The sequence below is a fragment of the Jatropha curcas genome, chromosome 10 (genome assembly GCF_041381405.1).
Source record: "Jatropha curcas cultivar XTBG-Jc1 chromosome 10, XTBG_Jcur_1.0, whole genome shotgun sequence".
NCBI lineage: Eukaryota > Viridiplantae > Streptophyta > Magnoliopsida > Malpighiales > Euphorbiaceae > Jatropha > Jatropha curcas.
This window is the reverse complement of record NC_143160.1, coordinates 3,668,251-3,684,633: the sequence shown is the minus strand read 5'-3', so window position 1 is coordinate 3,684,633 and position 16,383 is coordinate 3,668,251.

The window sequence follows — 16,383 nt, the reverse complement described above, 5'->3', positions numbered from 1 at the left end:
CAATTAACTGATAAAAAAAAAAAAAAAGATACGTGTCTTTTTTGAAGTAAAATTATTTTTCAAAATACAACAATGTTAGCTTAATTTTAAGGGACATATTATAGAAAGAGAATTGAAAAATGGTTGCAAAATGCAAAGGTGACAAATATCTCAAATTTTGGTAGGTCAATATTTCGTGAGTTAAGAAGTCTAAATAATGTTAGACAACACATTAATTGCACAAAACATCAGCTAAAAATGCAATTGCAAAGTTGAGTGGGGTCCGTTGCACGCAATATGTTGGTCCCCCTCAATTGGAGAGAGCTATTTTTTATTCTAATCAAAATTGAATTGAATCTGCACTATTTAATTAAAACGATAATTACTTTTGGTTTGATTAATTAAAATCGATTTGACGCAATAAAAAATAAATTATTTCTACATCCAATAATTTCGCGGCAAAACGCCAGAGCCAATGCAAGATACGAAACGAGAAGACAGAAGAAAGGGGTAAATAGTAAATAGCAAGTGGAGTGGGTAAAAAATAAATAAATGAATGAATGCAGAAATTACAAGCGGAAGGTAAGGGAAAGCAAGTCACGTGTTGGTGCAAAGGAAAGGAACAGTGGGAAGAGAAGAGCAAGAAAGGAAAGTCAGTGGGGGCCCACTTGTATTGTCTGTTAGCATTTAGCAGTTGTGTATGGTCTAAAGCAACACGTAGAGGAATCTTTGTCCCAATAAACCCCTTTTATTTTTATTTTTTTTATGTATATATTTCCCAATTTTAAAAAATATAAATTAAAGAGTGGAGGACTCATTTTATCCATAATAATAATAATTGTGCAATTTCAATTTTTTTATTATTCATTGAAACTAAATGAATTAAAATAATATTATAAATTACGTGATAAAAAATAGCTAAAGATCTTACACTACTTATATAAATCATAAGACCAATCAAATTACACGTAATGTAAAATTTAATTCATGATAAAAAAATATTTAGAATTCAAAATTTATAAATTAATGATGTCTAATTTCATTAGCTTTTCCATTTTTCCATAAAGTATAAAGAATGAAAGTGTTTCGATTTTAATTTTCTCGACCATAATAAAAAATTATAATGGTCCAAAGAGTTGTTATTTTATACATAAATTTATCCCAATAGTTTACGCAAATTTTCTTGTGTCATTCTCAAATTTGTGAGACATATCATAATTTTACATTTTCACATTTCAATAATAATTATATCTCTCAGCCAAATAGAATAATTTTATAAGAGTTCAATCATAACTCTACACTTTCACAATTTATTTCGATGATGAAAATATAAGGTTATAATAAGTATTGCAAACTTAAAAGTATCTCAAGACAAACCCCTAAATTGTAGAGGTAATCTATGTATTTGGACTTATTTTAATCACCCCATCGCATAGGCAAAGATGTTTGTGCCAATAGAAAGAGAGGCAAAGTAGAATAGGAAAATTTGATGGGTCATGTAGAAGATTTGTTTAGGGCATGGGACTGAATCAGCATTGTCATATTTTGGGTGGCAAAGAATCAATTTTTATTTTTGTAATGGTTTCTGCCTATCTTTTTACATCAGTACAGTAATTCCTGTGTCTTAGTATGGTTAACAGCAACTGGCCAGCCAATAGGACACTTGCTATAGTTTCATATTCCCTGTCCTGTCCTGTCCTGTCATGGACATTCTTTAATTATTTACTTTATTTACTATCATGCAATTTGTTTTGACAATTCATTCCTGTTTTAATTAACATAACATGGTTTAATTGTGCTATTCAACCAGAAACAGAAATTCTATTCTAAAGACAATTTTCTATTAGTAGGCACAGTCTTCTGCTCTGCAAGATTTACTAAAATTTTATTTTGATTTCTTGGGTAGTTTTGCATGAGGATAGTTATGTCTCAGTTAATTGATAAGTTGATTAGTTCTTTTATCTGCCTCAAGAAGTACATTTCTGGAAAAATACATATCTCGACACATATGATTTATACGTGTTTGCGGTATTTAATGATAAACGACTAAACTAATAGTATAATTTAATTAAGAGAGTCTAAATTTTCGAAAAACTGAATTGATAATGAAAATCAAAGACAAATAATTTATACACCCGAGGAACTTAGTTTTTTTTTTTTTTTTTTTTTTCTAGTCTACTTACCAACCAAACAATTTCGTTGCTATTTCCATTACGAAAATCAATAAACTTGGTATAGGTGAGGCTCTAATATTTGTTTCTTACAAAAAAGGAGAGAAAAAGAGATGGCAAAGAAGACATGTGACAGTAGCTATAACATGAACAAGTTGAGGCCAATGATTTTAAGATAGATGATACTTTTGACAATTCGAAAGAAATTGAATTAAAATGTGCGTTTATATTTCCCATCCAACCGTCCTTTGACAAAAATAGGGAAAGCTATTTTAAGCCAAACATTTTAAAGTGAACGGTACAGTTTTGGCTTTCACTATACCACTATGCATATCAGCTCTTTACTCCATATAAATTGCTTTATTTAATTAAAAAACAATGTGTATTTCACATCATTCATACGAAAAAAAAAATTAAATGGAATAATTTTTTTAAAAATCTTATTTTTCTTTCAAATCTGTAAATAGAGTATAAATAAATTTAATTCTTGTATTTATACATTTTTTTATTTCTTTTATTGAAAGTGAAAATGAACTATCTAAATTTAGTTTTCGATCCCATTAATGGACAAACTAATGATTTTTTTTTAATGAAGTTATTTTGAACTATTCACTAATGGTTTGGTTTACGTGTAGTACGCAAGTTTTAATAATTATCTTATATAAAATAAAAAAATATTCCTCAACCACCCATTGTGTTATTAAGTAAATTTTCTTATAGGTCAAGTGGTCCATGCCACTTCTTCCGCGGTAATTAGAAGCTTTGTCCATATACAAAGACTCATATGAATTCTGCTCATCGTGGGTGCCCTGTTGATGATGATGGATTGACTCATTAACAATGAATAACGAGAAGAAGAAAAATGCAATTCTCTCATTTCTTTCTTTGAATTTTATTAATTTTTATTTTTCTAATATTAATTTAAATGTTAATTATTACTATAAAATACGCAAAAAAGCTTAACAATACCTAGCGCTCTACTTTGATTGATTGAGTTTCTTTTCCCTAATGTCAAAGTATATATTTAGTTACTTTTCTTACATTGGAAAGCAATGAAATAACAGGACACAAAAAAATAATAATAATAATAATAATTTTTACAGGAAAGGTAATTAAATTCCCTAGATTATCTTTACAAATTCCTAATTCATACGTAGATGATTAATGATTTACTGAATTAGAAAAATAGATTTAATACAAAAATTGTTTTGTAATACTATTACTTAAGCACATTAATCATCTTCAAGCATTGTTTTTTAACTTACTCAACACGGTATTTACTTTGTTATAAATGCCGCACGTGCATGGTATAAATATACATAATGAAGGTACAAGCAATCCTAATTATGCAAACCAAGCAAGCAATAAGCTATATACGGAATTAGGTAAACTTATTAAAATTAATCTTAGCCCTTTACTAGTCTAATCTCATACGTTTTTGTTTTTCCACTATCATGTTAGTTACAATGCTTCCTTTAGCAAAGACAATTGGAATTTCTCATTTCATTTCCTTTTTACTTTTACATGTATTCCTTTTTTTTTTTTTTTAACTCTTTAATTATAAAATTGATCGAGCTTATGACTGTTTTTCTCTATAAATGCTTCTTATATTAGACGGATTTTTAATCTTATAGAGATCGTCCGATCAATTTAAGCAACTCTTATCACTCAAATCAAATATTATAAATGTCAAAAAAAAAAAAAAAATCAAATATTATAGTTCACGTATATTTTTTTTTTTTAGAAAACTATCTGGTATCTGGCACAACCGATTAATTCAAATTTCAGTTCTACAGAGCCCGGTTATGGAAGTGACTCTCCCAATTCAGTTTTTTCCATTTATAACGCCAAGCTTTGAATCCAGTGTTTTTTTTTTTTCGTTTTTTTTGATAAAACATGTAATTTATCTTTTAAGCAGTAGGTTATAAAAGTTTTTAAATCTTTCAGCAAGCGTGCTTCTCAACCAAGACATACTGATTCTTCAGTTTCCAGTAAATAGTAATTCAAGTTTTAACTTCAGGTTAAAAGTTGGAGTTGGTATATGAGAAGGTAAAACATCAGCGTCGGTGACAGAATGTAAAAGTCCCGCTTGACTGACTGACCGGCGTGCGAGCGTGTGGGATTAAAAAAAAAAAAATCCAAAGTTAAAATTGTTTAAAAAGTAAAAACTAATATCTCCTCTTTACGGGTCCCACAAAATGTCGCCTATTTAGCTAGCACTAATCCGAGTTGTGGGCCCAATCTTTCTTTGCCTCCTCTCTCCTTAACAATGTAGACAATCCCTTAACCTCTCTTCCCTTGATCCCTAACCCACAGACCAAGCCCTAACCTGCCCTTAAACAACTCTTTTTATTTTTCATTTATTTGAGTCGCGCCTTGTTAACATCACCCGCGGTTTTTCCATTCCTGCCACGTCACCACTCTTTTCAACACGCTTACGGAGTCGAAATTGAACGGGACTGTGTTAGGATCTTATCTGTATTTTTATCAATTCAACGGGACCTGAAAAGGGCATACTATTAGTTAGACTTTACTGTTTACAAGAAATGGACTTGCCTTTTGTTCTCGACATGGAGCAATGAGTTTCGGACACGTGTCCTCAGTGTCCAAACAAATGACACGTGGTCCTTCGTCTAAAATGCCAGATAGTGATTTTGGACGGTTTCAAAGGGTTTGTTACGTCTTGTCACGCAGGTTGCGTGACCGGTGGTTAGGTGCAGATGGGAACGTTACGGGATGACGTTATTTATAGAAGAAATACGTCAATTTTTATTAGAAAATCAGATTAATCCAATGATTATAATTCAAGAACTCATATTAAGTAATGTGTCAGGAGCTCCTTAAATCCTTCGTACCTTTTATTAATTTCTGATGAACTTTTTATTTATAAACTTATTCATTTTTTATAAATCAATTATTTAAATACAAAAAAGAAAACCCAACACCATCCTTTTTCCCCTTTTAAAAATGGCATTACAAACAATTTATGTTGGTAATGGAAATGAAAAAAGCAAAAAAAGAAAACGAAGGTGCTTACGTGGCAAGCTTTGTGATTATCTTGAAGAAGGATAATGTAATGGGAAACAAATAAGATAGAACTTTGAATAAATAAAATAAAATAAAAAGAAAGGGAAAAAAGGAAGCAAGTAAAATAATGAAAAAGATGACGGCAATCTTGATTGGTTACAAGGAAAAGTAAAACCAAACAAGGAAGACAGACAGGTGGGGTGTTAGGCGTGAGGGTGACGGAGGAATTGAATGCACAGCCAATGATGTAGAGAGGTTAGAGGACACAGCGCTGGTTAATCATCTTTAATTAATTAAAGTTGGATTATTAAGTATTGATCAGTCACTAACTAGGGGAAATTGGAGATTTTTCTTTTCCAGAAAATGCTGTATTGGCATTTCCTGGTTTGTGTTTAATTAAGATAATAATAATAAGAAGTAATGAGTAATAAAATAATGATGACCTTTTTACCATCACTTCTTTTTCTTGGTGGGTGGATTGGTGGGGAAAGATCGAGACTGGGTCTTAAAGGTTTTGCAAAATTCTTTTTTATATGGTCCCCTTTTTGTGTATATGGCCACATTAGCTAGCATTAATTAATATATTATCTCTACTCTTTTAATAGCTTATTATTAATTTAAAATTTAAAATACATGAATTTGAATTCTCTCCCTTTCCTATTTTTATACAAAATACAATAATAATCAGAATATACTTATAAATTTAAATTTTGAGATTAATTATTTTTATAAAAAGAGTTTAAAACATGCAAATGACTTAATTTATCTTATTTAATATGAAAAAAATAATAAAAAATGAAAACCCACCACTATAAGAAATTACCTTATTTTGATAAGAGGTAAAAGTCTTTATTAACATTTAGAAGGGGGTCTACATGCCATTATCAATTTTGGAAAAATTTAAATTAAATGATCCTTTAATGAAATTATTCCCTTCTTTTATAGAAGAACTTTAACTTAATTTGCTAACAAATAGCCATGTAGGGCTTAAACATTGACCTTGCAAGTTTTAATCCATTAATTAATTAAATATTTTAATGGGCTAAAGTTAATTAATTAAATCTATTTTAATCTGATTTTAGAAAGAGACAGAAACCTAGCATGAAATTTTAGATTAGCAATAAAACCCAATTAGCAAGTAAGTCCATACGTTGCATGCGGCTATATTTTAATGATTTAATCTTTTATTTCTATATAAGTACCTTTAGTGCTTTTTATTATTATATTAATTCCAAAATACATGTTTATTTTAATGTTTATAATAAAATATAAAATAATGTATCTAATACTAATAGTATAATAATAAAGTGGGTAATAAAATATTAATCACTTAATGAAAAACAATAATTAATATTATAAAACATGTATAGTATATATTATTATCTTGCAGTAATACACCGTAAGACTTTTACGTACACATGTATAGTATATATTATCATTTTATTAATATTATAAAACATGCAAAAAAAGGTTTGATATAAAGATCACCGTCCCTAATCCATATGCAGTCTTATCTGGCGAACCATGTAGCCAGCTATTCTTGAGGGAAAATTGGAAAAGACACTAACCTTAATTAGTTTTTTAATGGGGAAAATTAACAGATTTAATTCAAACCTCCAAAATCTAGTCATTACGTTTAATTCTGAGGTCATGAGATTCTAACGCGTTGTTTTTTTTAGCATGGGAGAGAAAGTGGATTCAAATCTAGATTTATTGTCGAAAGGTATATGCACTTATCATTAGATTATGTCTTGGTGTACGAGATTTTAACACATGATACATTATTAATACTTTTATAATTTTCTTTTTTCATTTTATACATGTCTATATATTTGGACCGAAAGAGATATTTAGTAAAACTCTAACGATACTAACAATTTTAAACTTCAAACTCCAACTTTACAGATAAAATTTATTTAAAAATATATTTTAAAAAAAATTATCTACAAATGAATTCATAGTATTAACGATGAGAAGTATAATCGAATGATTTTGCATTTTCTCGAACATAATATAATCCAAAACTATTATATCATCTTTTATTCATTGTCAATTGATTATCGCAATGTCATGAGTGATTTTTTATAAACTTGAAACTTCTAAACTTCTATTATCTTCATTAGAATAATCTAAAATTTTATTTGATAACATGAATCTTATCAATTTTATGTCAATCGTTTTCATGATAACCTAAACTTTTAATTATTATCTCAAGTTCATGAATGATTTATAATTGTAACATACAAAACAAGACAGAAGAAAAGTTTATTTGATGGTTTAAACGTATGTTGGTTGAATTGTAAATTTTATAGTTAATTAATAGTATATATAGAAAGATAGACACATGGGTATGGCAACACGTGTGGTCCATGGGGTATCCCACTTTGTTGGAAGAAATTATTTGACAACCTTTTATTTTTCTCGATTGCCCTTATTGTAACTCTTTCATTCTGAGAAGGCAACATGTAAAGTCTCTTTCACAATTCCCATGTTCAAAACTGGCTTACACTCTGCAATTAGATGCTTGGTATATGCCAAACCAAACATGACTCTATCTCGAAGACCAAATCAACCTTGATTAGGATAGAACTGTCCTGAGTTGGAATTATAGAGGATTTCTTCGGACAAAGTTGTCCTAATTTACATGCATTTCTTTGTAAAATTGCAAATCGATTAAACCTGCCATTGCTATTTCTGACATATATGACTTATGATGACAGCTGCCATTTAGTTATTTGGTTCGAGGTAATGACTCTTGTATTCTCATTTTAACACTTGATATTGATTTGTCCTTAATTATAACCCAGTTAACAATAGCTCAATTCGAGCCACGTGTATAAAAACTACGATTGTTAGTTCCTTGCAAGAAAAGCTTTTCAACTCATGTCCTTACATTATGAGCCGGACAGAGTTGAAGTCCAATAGATTTTCGGAGGTAAAATAATTTAAGAATATTAAGAGAACTCAATAAATAAAGATTAAAAGAAAGGTAGTTTAGAGGCATGGCAGAAGAGTCTGTTGTTGGTGGTGGTGATGGGTTGTCTTTGATCTAAATTGAGAAATGAACACATAAATAATGCTATCCTTATCCATATCACACCAAATTTAATCCCTACAGCCCACGTGTCGTATTTACATGTGTTTTTATTTTCTAGTGTGTGCCCATAACGTGGGCCAGGTCGTGCAGGATTTTAATTTCCGTGTTGAAACGTTAAACCCATGATTTAAAAAAAAAAAAAAAAAATACACGAGAGCAAAATGGGTCATGCTTCCTTGAACACTACACAAATGACCAAAATTAACAATTTATCTAATTAATCAAACCTTAAATTAAATATAATTATTATCCCTACAAAGCAATTTAATTGGTAAAATAATAAAATACATTTATATTTAACGAACAATATTTACGGTACTAAAAATTATATCAGCAAATATAGAAAATCACGGATCTTGAAATAGGATTAATTTCTGAATTAATTATTCATTATTAAATGAAGGACAAACTCCTCGGTATTCCACTTTTATATATATTATGAATTGCTTTTGATAATCCTTTTAATTATATAAGCTCATTTGGCCGACATTGAACCAATAATTATGGTATTTAGTGAAAAAATAATGAAATTTAATATTGAAAAAATGGGATGATAACTGAATAATTCCAAATCCTAAGTTGAAGGAGTGGCATTAATAGCACATAATTATATAGTTAGAGAAAGGGAGGCAGGGCAGGGGGCACCATTTAGCAATCTGTCTTTGTCATGTAGGGCAATGACATGCTTTACTTATTGAAACACAGATACTATCAATTACTTCCTTCATAAAATTAAATCCCACCGCCCCTCTCCTCTTATTACTATTTAAAAATGTGATTAGGCGCCGGCTACGCCTTTTTTCATTATTTATTATTTTATTAATATTTATTAAATAATATTAATTAAATGATAATGAGAAATAAAAATAGAAGAAGATTAGGATGAAGACCTAATAGTTTGTATTCTGTAATGGTTTTTTTGTATATTTACAGTAAAGCTATGTACATCAATTTATACAAAGAGATGAAGACTTTCTATATACAATTTAAGGAAATATGTGGTGATTCCAATATTAACGGGATCCTATTCTTAATACATATTTATGATAAATATTTTATTCCTTAATACTCCCCCTCAAGTTGGAAGGTGAAGATCATGAACCCCCAACTTGTGTCGAAGTATCAGAAAACGTTCCTTGCCCAATGCTTTCGTAAAAATATCTGCGAGTTGATATTGTGTAGGCACATACGAAGGCTTTACAATCCCAGCTTGTAATTTTTCTCGCACGATGTGGCAGTCAATTTCAATGTGCTTTGTGCGCTCATGGAAAACTGGATTTGCTGCTATGTGCAAGGCCGCCTGATTGTCACAAAGGAGTGTAGTAGGCAAATCACATGGCACTTTCAAGTCTTGTAATATATATCGTAGCCAAACAATTTCCAAACATGTATTAGCCATCGCGCGATACTCGGCTTCTGCTGATGACCTTGACACATTTGCCTGCTTCTTTGATTTCCATGAAATAATAGAAGATCCAAGGAAAATGCAATACCCAGACACTGATCTTCGAGTTATTTGACAACCTCCCCAGTCTGAGTCACAATAAGCTTTCAGTGTAAGATTATTCTTTGATGGCAATAACAATCCTTGTCCTGGTGATCCTTTAATATACTTCAAGATGCGGATTGCTGCATCCCAATGAGGTCGCCGTGGGGCTTGCATATACTGGCTTAATGTTCTTACAGAAAACACTATGTCAGGCCGAGTTACCGTGAGATAAATTAACCGCCCTACAAGGCGCCTGTATTTGGCTGGGTCTTTTAACAATTCACCATCATCCGGTGTTAGCTTTAGATGTTGTTCCATTGGGAATTTATCTGGGCGAGCACCTGTGAGTCCCGCATCCTGTAAAATATCAAGTGCATATTTTCTCTGAGACATGTAAATGCCAACTTTGGAACGTGAAAATTCAATGCCTAAGAAATATTTCAAGTCTCCTAGATCCTTGATACGAAATTGTTTCAGTAGGCATTCTTTGAGGTGTTGCATTTCTTTGAGATCATTTCCTATTAAAAGAATGTCATCCACATAAATCAAAATAGCAGTGAATGATGAGCCATGCTGTTTTGTGAATAAAGAATAGTCTGCTTTGGATTGCTGGTATCCTGCAGATTTAATCACATGGGAAAATGTCGAAAACCATGTCCGAGAGGCCTGTTTGAGACCATACAGAGATTTGTTGAGTCGACATACAATATTCTCCCCCTGTCGACGATGCCCTGGTGGCAATTCCATGTATATAATTTCGTGCAAATTGCCATGTAAAAAAGCATTTTGCACGTCTAACTGGTGAAGGAACCAATTTCGAGCAGCTGCGACTGTAAGGAGACATCTGAGAGTTGTGAGTTTTGCTGTTGGAGAAAATGTTTCGCAATAATCGACACCTTCAATTTGAGTGTACCCTTTTGCGACAAGGCGCGCTTTATATCTTTCAATACTACCATCTGATTTGTATTTAATTTTATATACCCATTTGCAACCGATGGGTTTGTGCCCAGCAGGTAAAGATGTCAATGTCCATGTTTGATTTAATTGTAGGGCTGTGAGTTCTTCATCCATTGCTTGCTTCCATTTTGGATCAAGGATAGCTTGAGCATAAGTGCTAGGTTCTTTGGAGCCTGTAATATTAGCAAGATATGTACTATGTGTAGGAGAAAAACGAGAATTAGAAAGATAATTTTGCATGGGATACCTGGTTCCATTTGGCCGTTCTTGGACAGCGGTTGAATGATTGGCTTGAGTTCCCACCACGTAATCTTGAAGCCATGAGGGTGGTTTAGTTGTGCGGCTAGAACGACGGACATTAGGTGTGGGTTCTGCTGGAATTTCTTGGGTAGAAGAAGGAAGTAGGGCAGTTGAATTTTCAGAGTCATTGTGAAGGGTTGAAATTTCTAGTCTTGGTTCTGGTATATCAATGTCAGAGGTGGGTAAAATTATTGGTGAAGGCGGTAATGGTTTTGGAGTAATCTGTTTGTAAAAGGGAAAAATATTTTCATGGAAAGTGACGTCTCTACTTGTGAAAAAAGTTCCATTGTCTATGTCAAAGAGCTTATATCCTTTTTGATTGTGTGGGTAACCAATGAAGACACATTGTCGAGCTCGGGGATCAAATTTTTGTTTGGGTGAGACAATGGTTGCGTAGCATAAACAACCGAAAACTTTTAGGTGAGATAGAGAAGGTGGCTGATTATATAGTAGCTCAAATGGGGATTTATTTTTTAGCAGAGGTGATGGCAATCGGTTAATTATATATGCTGCAGTTAAAACACATTCCCCCCAAAATTCTAATGGTAAATGAGATTGAAATAAGAGTGCTAGTGCTGTATTTAAAATATGTCTGTGCTTATGCTCTACTACTCCATTTTGTTGAGGAGTATAGACACAAGTACGTTGAAACTCAATACCATTTTTAAGAAAGAAATTGCGCATGGAAAGAAATTCTAACCCGTTGTCAACACGAACGGTTTTGATGGAAGTATTGAATTGATTTTGCGCAAAAGTGATGAAGGATTCTAAGAGGGATTGTGTTTCAGATTTGTGATTCATAAGGAACAACCATGTGCACCTAGTGTAGTCATCGACAATGGTGAGAAAAAAACGTTTTCCAAAATGAGTTGGTGTTTTATGAGGGCCCCATATATCACAATGCAAAAGATTGAATGGAGAACGAGTTTTTATTGTGCTTGATGGAAAGGGTAACCTTGTCTGTTTAGCTTTAGGACAGATATCACAACAATTATGATTGAGAATTAAATTTTTATTGATAGATAACAATGATGATGCAAGTTGCAAACGCGCCGGAGAAGGATGTCCGAGACGCTTGTGCCATAAATTAGAATCAGCAGAAATTTGAAAAGCATGTGCTTGGTTCTTTTGAGGGGATATGTAATACAAGCCTCCGTGTTGTTTACCCGAGCCAATCATCTTCCCCGTAGCCAAGTCCTGTAGCGTTTACAAACGCTTCACTTTTACTAGAATCATTGTTGATCAAGGCAACAGCTCTAGCCAATTGTTGTATTTGTTCAGCAGTGAGGCCTTGCACAAGATTCCCATTGGATTCATTGCTGTCATGTGGCATTCGAGAAGATTCTGCCATATTTGCTGACGGATAGGAACCTTTTAAATTCTTTTTGCTTCGTTGTGGTTGGCCATTGCGTCCATTTGAGCTCCATGTCCCTTTCTTTATTCGACACTTATCTTTCGTGTGTCCGTCTTTATCGCAGTGTGTGCAATGATACTTCAAAGTTCGACATTCATCTATGGTATGACCAGATCTATTACAATGTTCACAGAACTTACTTTTCGATTGCTTCCAGTTGGAAGTTTGGCCTTGTACTGCTGCTGCAATTGAAAAGTTTTCCCCATGGTCTGAGTTCATCTGCTGCTGTGTTTCTTCTTGTACAACAAGGGAGTATGCTTGTCGAACATTAGGCAAGGGATTCATGACTAGAATGTTGGATCTTGTTGTTTTGAATGAGTCATTCAATCCCATGAGAAATTGCATTAACTTATCTTCTTCTTTCTCAATTTGATGCTCTTTAGTTTGATTGCAGACTATGGGTGAACGATATAATTCGATTTCATCCCAAAATGCCTTGAGTTTGATGTAGTATGAAGCCACTGACATCGTTCCTTGTGACATTGTTGCTATCGCCTTTTGAATTCGAAAAATAGCTGGTGCATTCTTTTGACCGAATTGGTCGCGGAGGTCTTCCCAAACTTGACGGGCTGTCTTTGCATGAACTGTTCCTGCTGCAATTTCTGGCTCAATGGAGTGACTTAACCATGTGAGGATCAAGGAATTACATTGATTCCACAATTCGAATTCGGACGGATTTTTTTCTGGTGATGGCATTTCCAGCGTGCCATCAACAAATCCAAGTTTCTTCTTTGCTCTGAGTGCGTGAATCATCGCTATCTTCCAGGATTGATAGTTGACACCATTTAATTTAGTTGATACCAACATGTGTCCTGGTTGGTCTGAATGATGAACATAATAAGGATTGGTTGAATCCATGGCAACCAACTTTGTGGATTCTTGCTCTGATACCAAAATAAGAAATGATAATGATAATGAGAAATAAAAATAGAAGAAGATTAGGATGAAGACCTAATAGTTTGTATTCTGTAATGGTTTTTTTGTATATTTACAGTAAAGCTATGTACATCAATTTATACAAAGAGATGAAGACTTTCTATATACAATTTAAGGAAATATGTGGTGATTCCAATATTAACGGGATCCTATTCTTAATACATATTTATGATAAATATTTTATTCCTTAATAAAGCGTGGTCTGATTAATTTTTTAATGTAATTATATATATATATATATATATATAACCCAAGATGTAATCAACCTCTTTAAAAAAATAAAATAGAAGAAAATTTTGAATGACTCTTTGCTTGCCTTTTTGCAACACCTAATGTAAAAACAAATAGAAAATCTTAATATAATTTAAATTTTCTGATTATGAGGCAATTAGATTGAATTAGGTTTCGATGGAAGCAGCCTGAGTCAACTCTTCCAAACTCGTAAAGCTAATTTTTGCAATTGAGTTTTATTTTTTTATTATATTACATTACATTTCATGATAGTTTACCAGTCGAAAAACTTTGAATTTTATAAAAATGAAGAATTTAAAGGATTAGATGGATAAGAGGCAGCCAGTGCTCCACACTCCTTTTTTTTTTTTTTTTTTGTTTTTTGACCCTATGCACTTAGTGGCTTGGGTTTTTTAGAATGGCAACCGTTTTCATATTATTTCTTCCTCCATCGGTATTTCCATTATCATTGTAATGGTAAAATAGAATAATGAGAATTGTATCTAGATTAAAGAATTGAAATATTGTAATCTACAGTCTAAAGAGATTGAGATGACTAACCAACGAGATTTTCAAAATTTAAATATATAATAAGTGTTGATTTTTAACCGAACATTACATATTCTGAAATGATTGAGTAACGGTTAGTCAATTTTTAATAATTTATCTAAGGATAATAAATGTTAATTTGGAAATAAAATTATATATTAACGAGCAAGGGAAAATATTATTAATCAACTAATTAATGAGAAAATAAACAATTAACGAGTGATTCTATAAAAAAAGATGGATTTCCTTTTGTGGTGAATGATTTCAAAGGTGAAGTTGTAAGTCCCCATTTCATGTGCGATACAATCAATTGGTTGTAAAGGAAATAGTGTTTTGTTCTAACACGCCACTGGAAAACGAAAGACGATATGCATGAATTTGCACCGTCAACCAACCACACACCGTTTTTATATTTTTATGTTTCTCCAAAATTTAAATTTCCCTGTATCAATATATATATATATATATATATATATATATATATATATATATATATATATATTTAAGACGCATTTTCTCATATTTTATAACATTGTTGTTAAATTATTATTTTTTTAATAATATCGGATTCTAATTTATAAGAAGAGATTTTTTAAATTTAGTATTTAGGTATATGTTCCTTTTAATCTTTCAACGTCAAAGATGTATATATGGTCCAACAGAACAGTAACTGAGTGCATATGTTTATCTTCATCGTGACTAAAACGTGTGGGAATTGCATTCCACATGGTAACTTCTCAAAGCCTCTTGACCTCCTCAATTTCAGTTGGAATAATAATAATAATAATAATATCTTCAAAAACAACCGTGGAAAATTAAATTTAAACTCTCATTTTCCATTTATTTTACTTTTTTAGCATTGGATTTATTCATGTATTTTCTGGGCACTCGTGGCATGTGGAAGCAGTCTTCCTCATTGACAGAAGTTTACGTACAATGGGCAACATTCATGCACCTTCTATTTGATGATGGAAACCATTATCTTATAGTTGAAATTCATATTTCATATTTTGCAATTTGTGATTTTCTTCATTGACAAAAATAACTCTCGTGAAAGGTACCCGGTAAAGAAAAAATATTTGTAAAATAATAACACATTCTCCCTTTCAAATACTTAAAAAAACTCACGTTTTAAACTCAAAATATTGATTAAATAAGAAAAATTTTCTATAATCTCATCCCACATATCACATATAGTATTTATAATTTTTAGCGGGAATTAATTAATATTTGTTGAATGATATTGTGATTTACGGGAGAAAGAAACATTATTGCCACTTGCCAAACGCCATCGTTCCTGAGGTTTAAGTGCACGAGTTGCACCAGGATCAAGTACAACCAGAGCACCAATAAGTGCAGCAACTCTTGCCCTTTCAGAGCAAGACAAGAAAAGCCTTTGGGATTACCGATACGTTTCGTTGCACCGAAGGATAAGATATACAGCCTGCTTAAAATATCAATTATTTTTGGTGTTTCGTTACGTTTTTTATTTTTCATAAGAATTAAAAAAATAATTCAATCACCTTAATTAAAAGGAGATAATTGATTAAACTACTCTTCAATTAATATTTATTTAATTGAGATAAAATTTAGTATATTAATGTTACTTTAATTTTCTGAAAGTGTCATTTAAATGGAATAAAAAAAAGTAAAAATTATCAAATATAACGGAGAGATTACAATAAAAAAAATAAAAAATTAGATTTCAGATGGATGACCCGTGATAGACTATAATGTAATAGACTGAAATGCATTTCTCATGCAGTATAATTTTTATATTAAAAATATATTTAATTATATTAGATTATAGTTTATTACGGTTGTAGTTTTTAGTCTCTGTCTCAAATTCGAAACTGCACCATTGATAGATTAAATTAATGTGGACTTGGCAGCCCATTGATCATTTATGTTAAACACGCGGGCCTGTAAGGTTTTGGACATCGAAGCAGATACCACATCAATCTTCATCATCTACAGAAGGCGGCCACATAACTGACTTTTCAGCAGTGTCAGATTCGTTGCTCTCCACAACATTGCCTTTCAAGGTCGCGAATTCTTGACCTTGCAAGACCCTTGAATATCCAGTCGGCAGTGTAGGGTCCGCAGTTACTTTGGATGAACCTAACCCGACAAGAGAAATCAAGGCAATTCAAACCTTTGATCCAACAAATAGATCTACATAAGTGCACAGAATAAAATAGTAAGACTACCTTCCCTTGCAAGAACAGAGGAG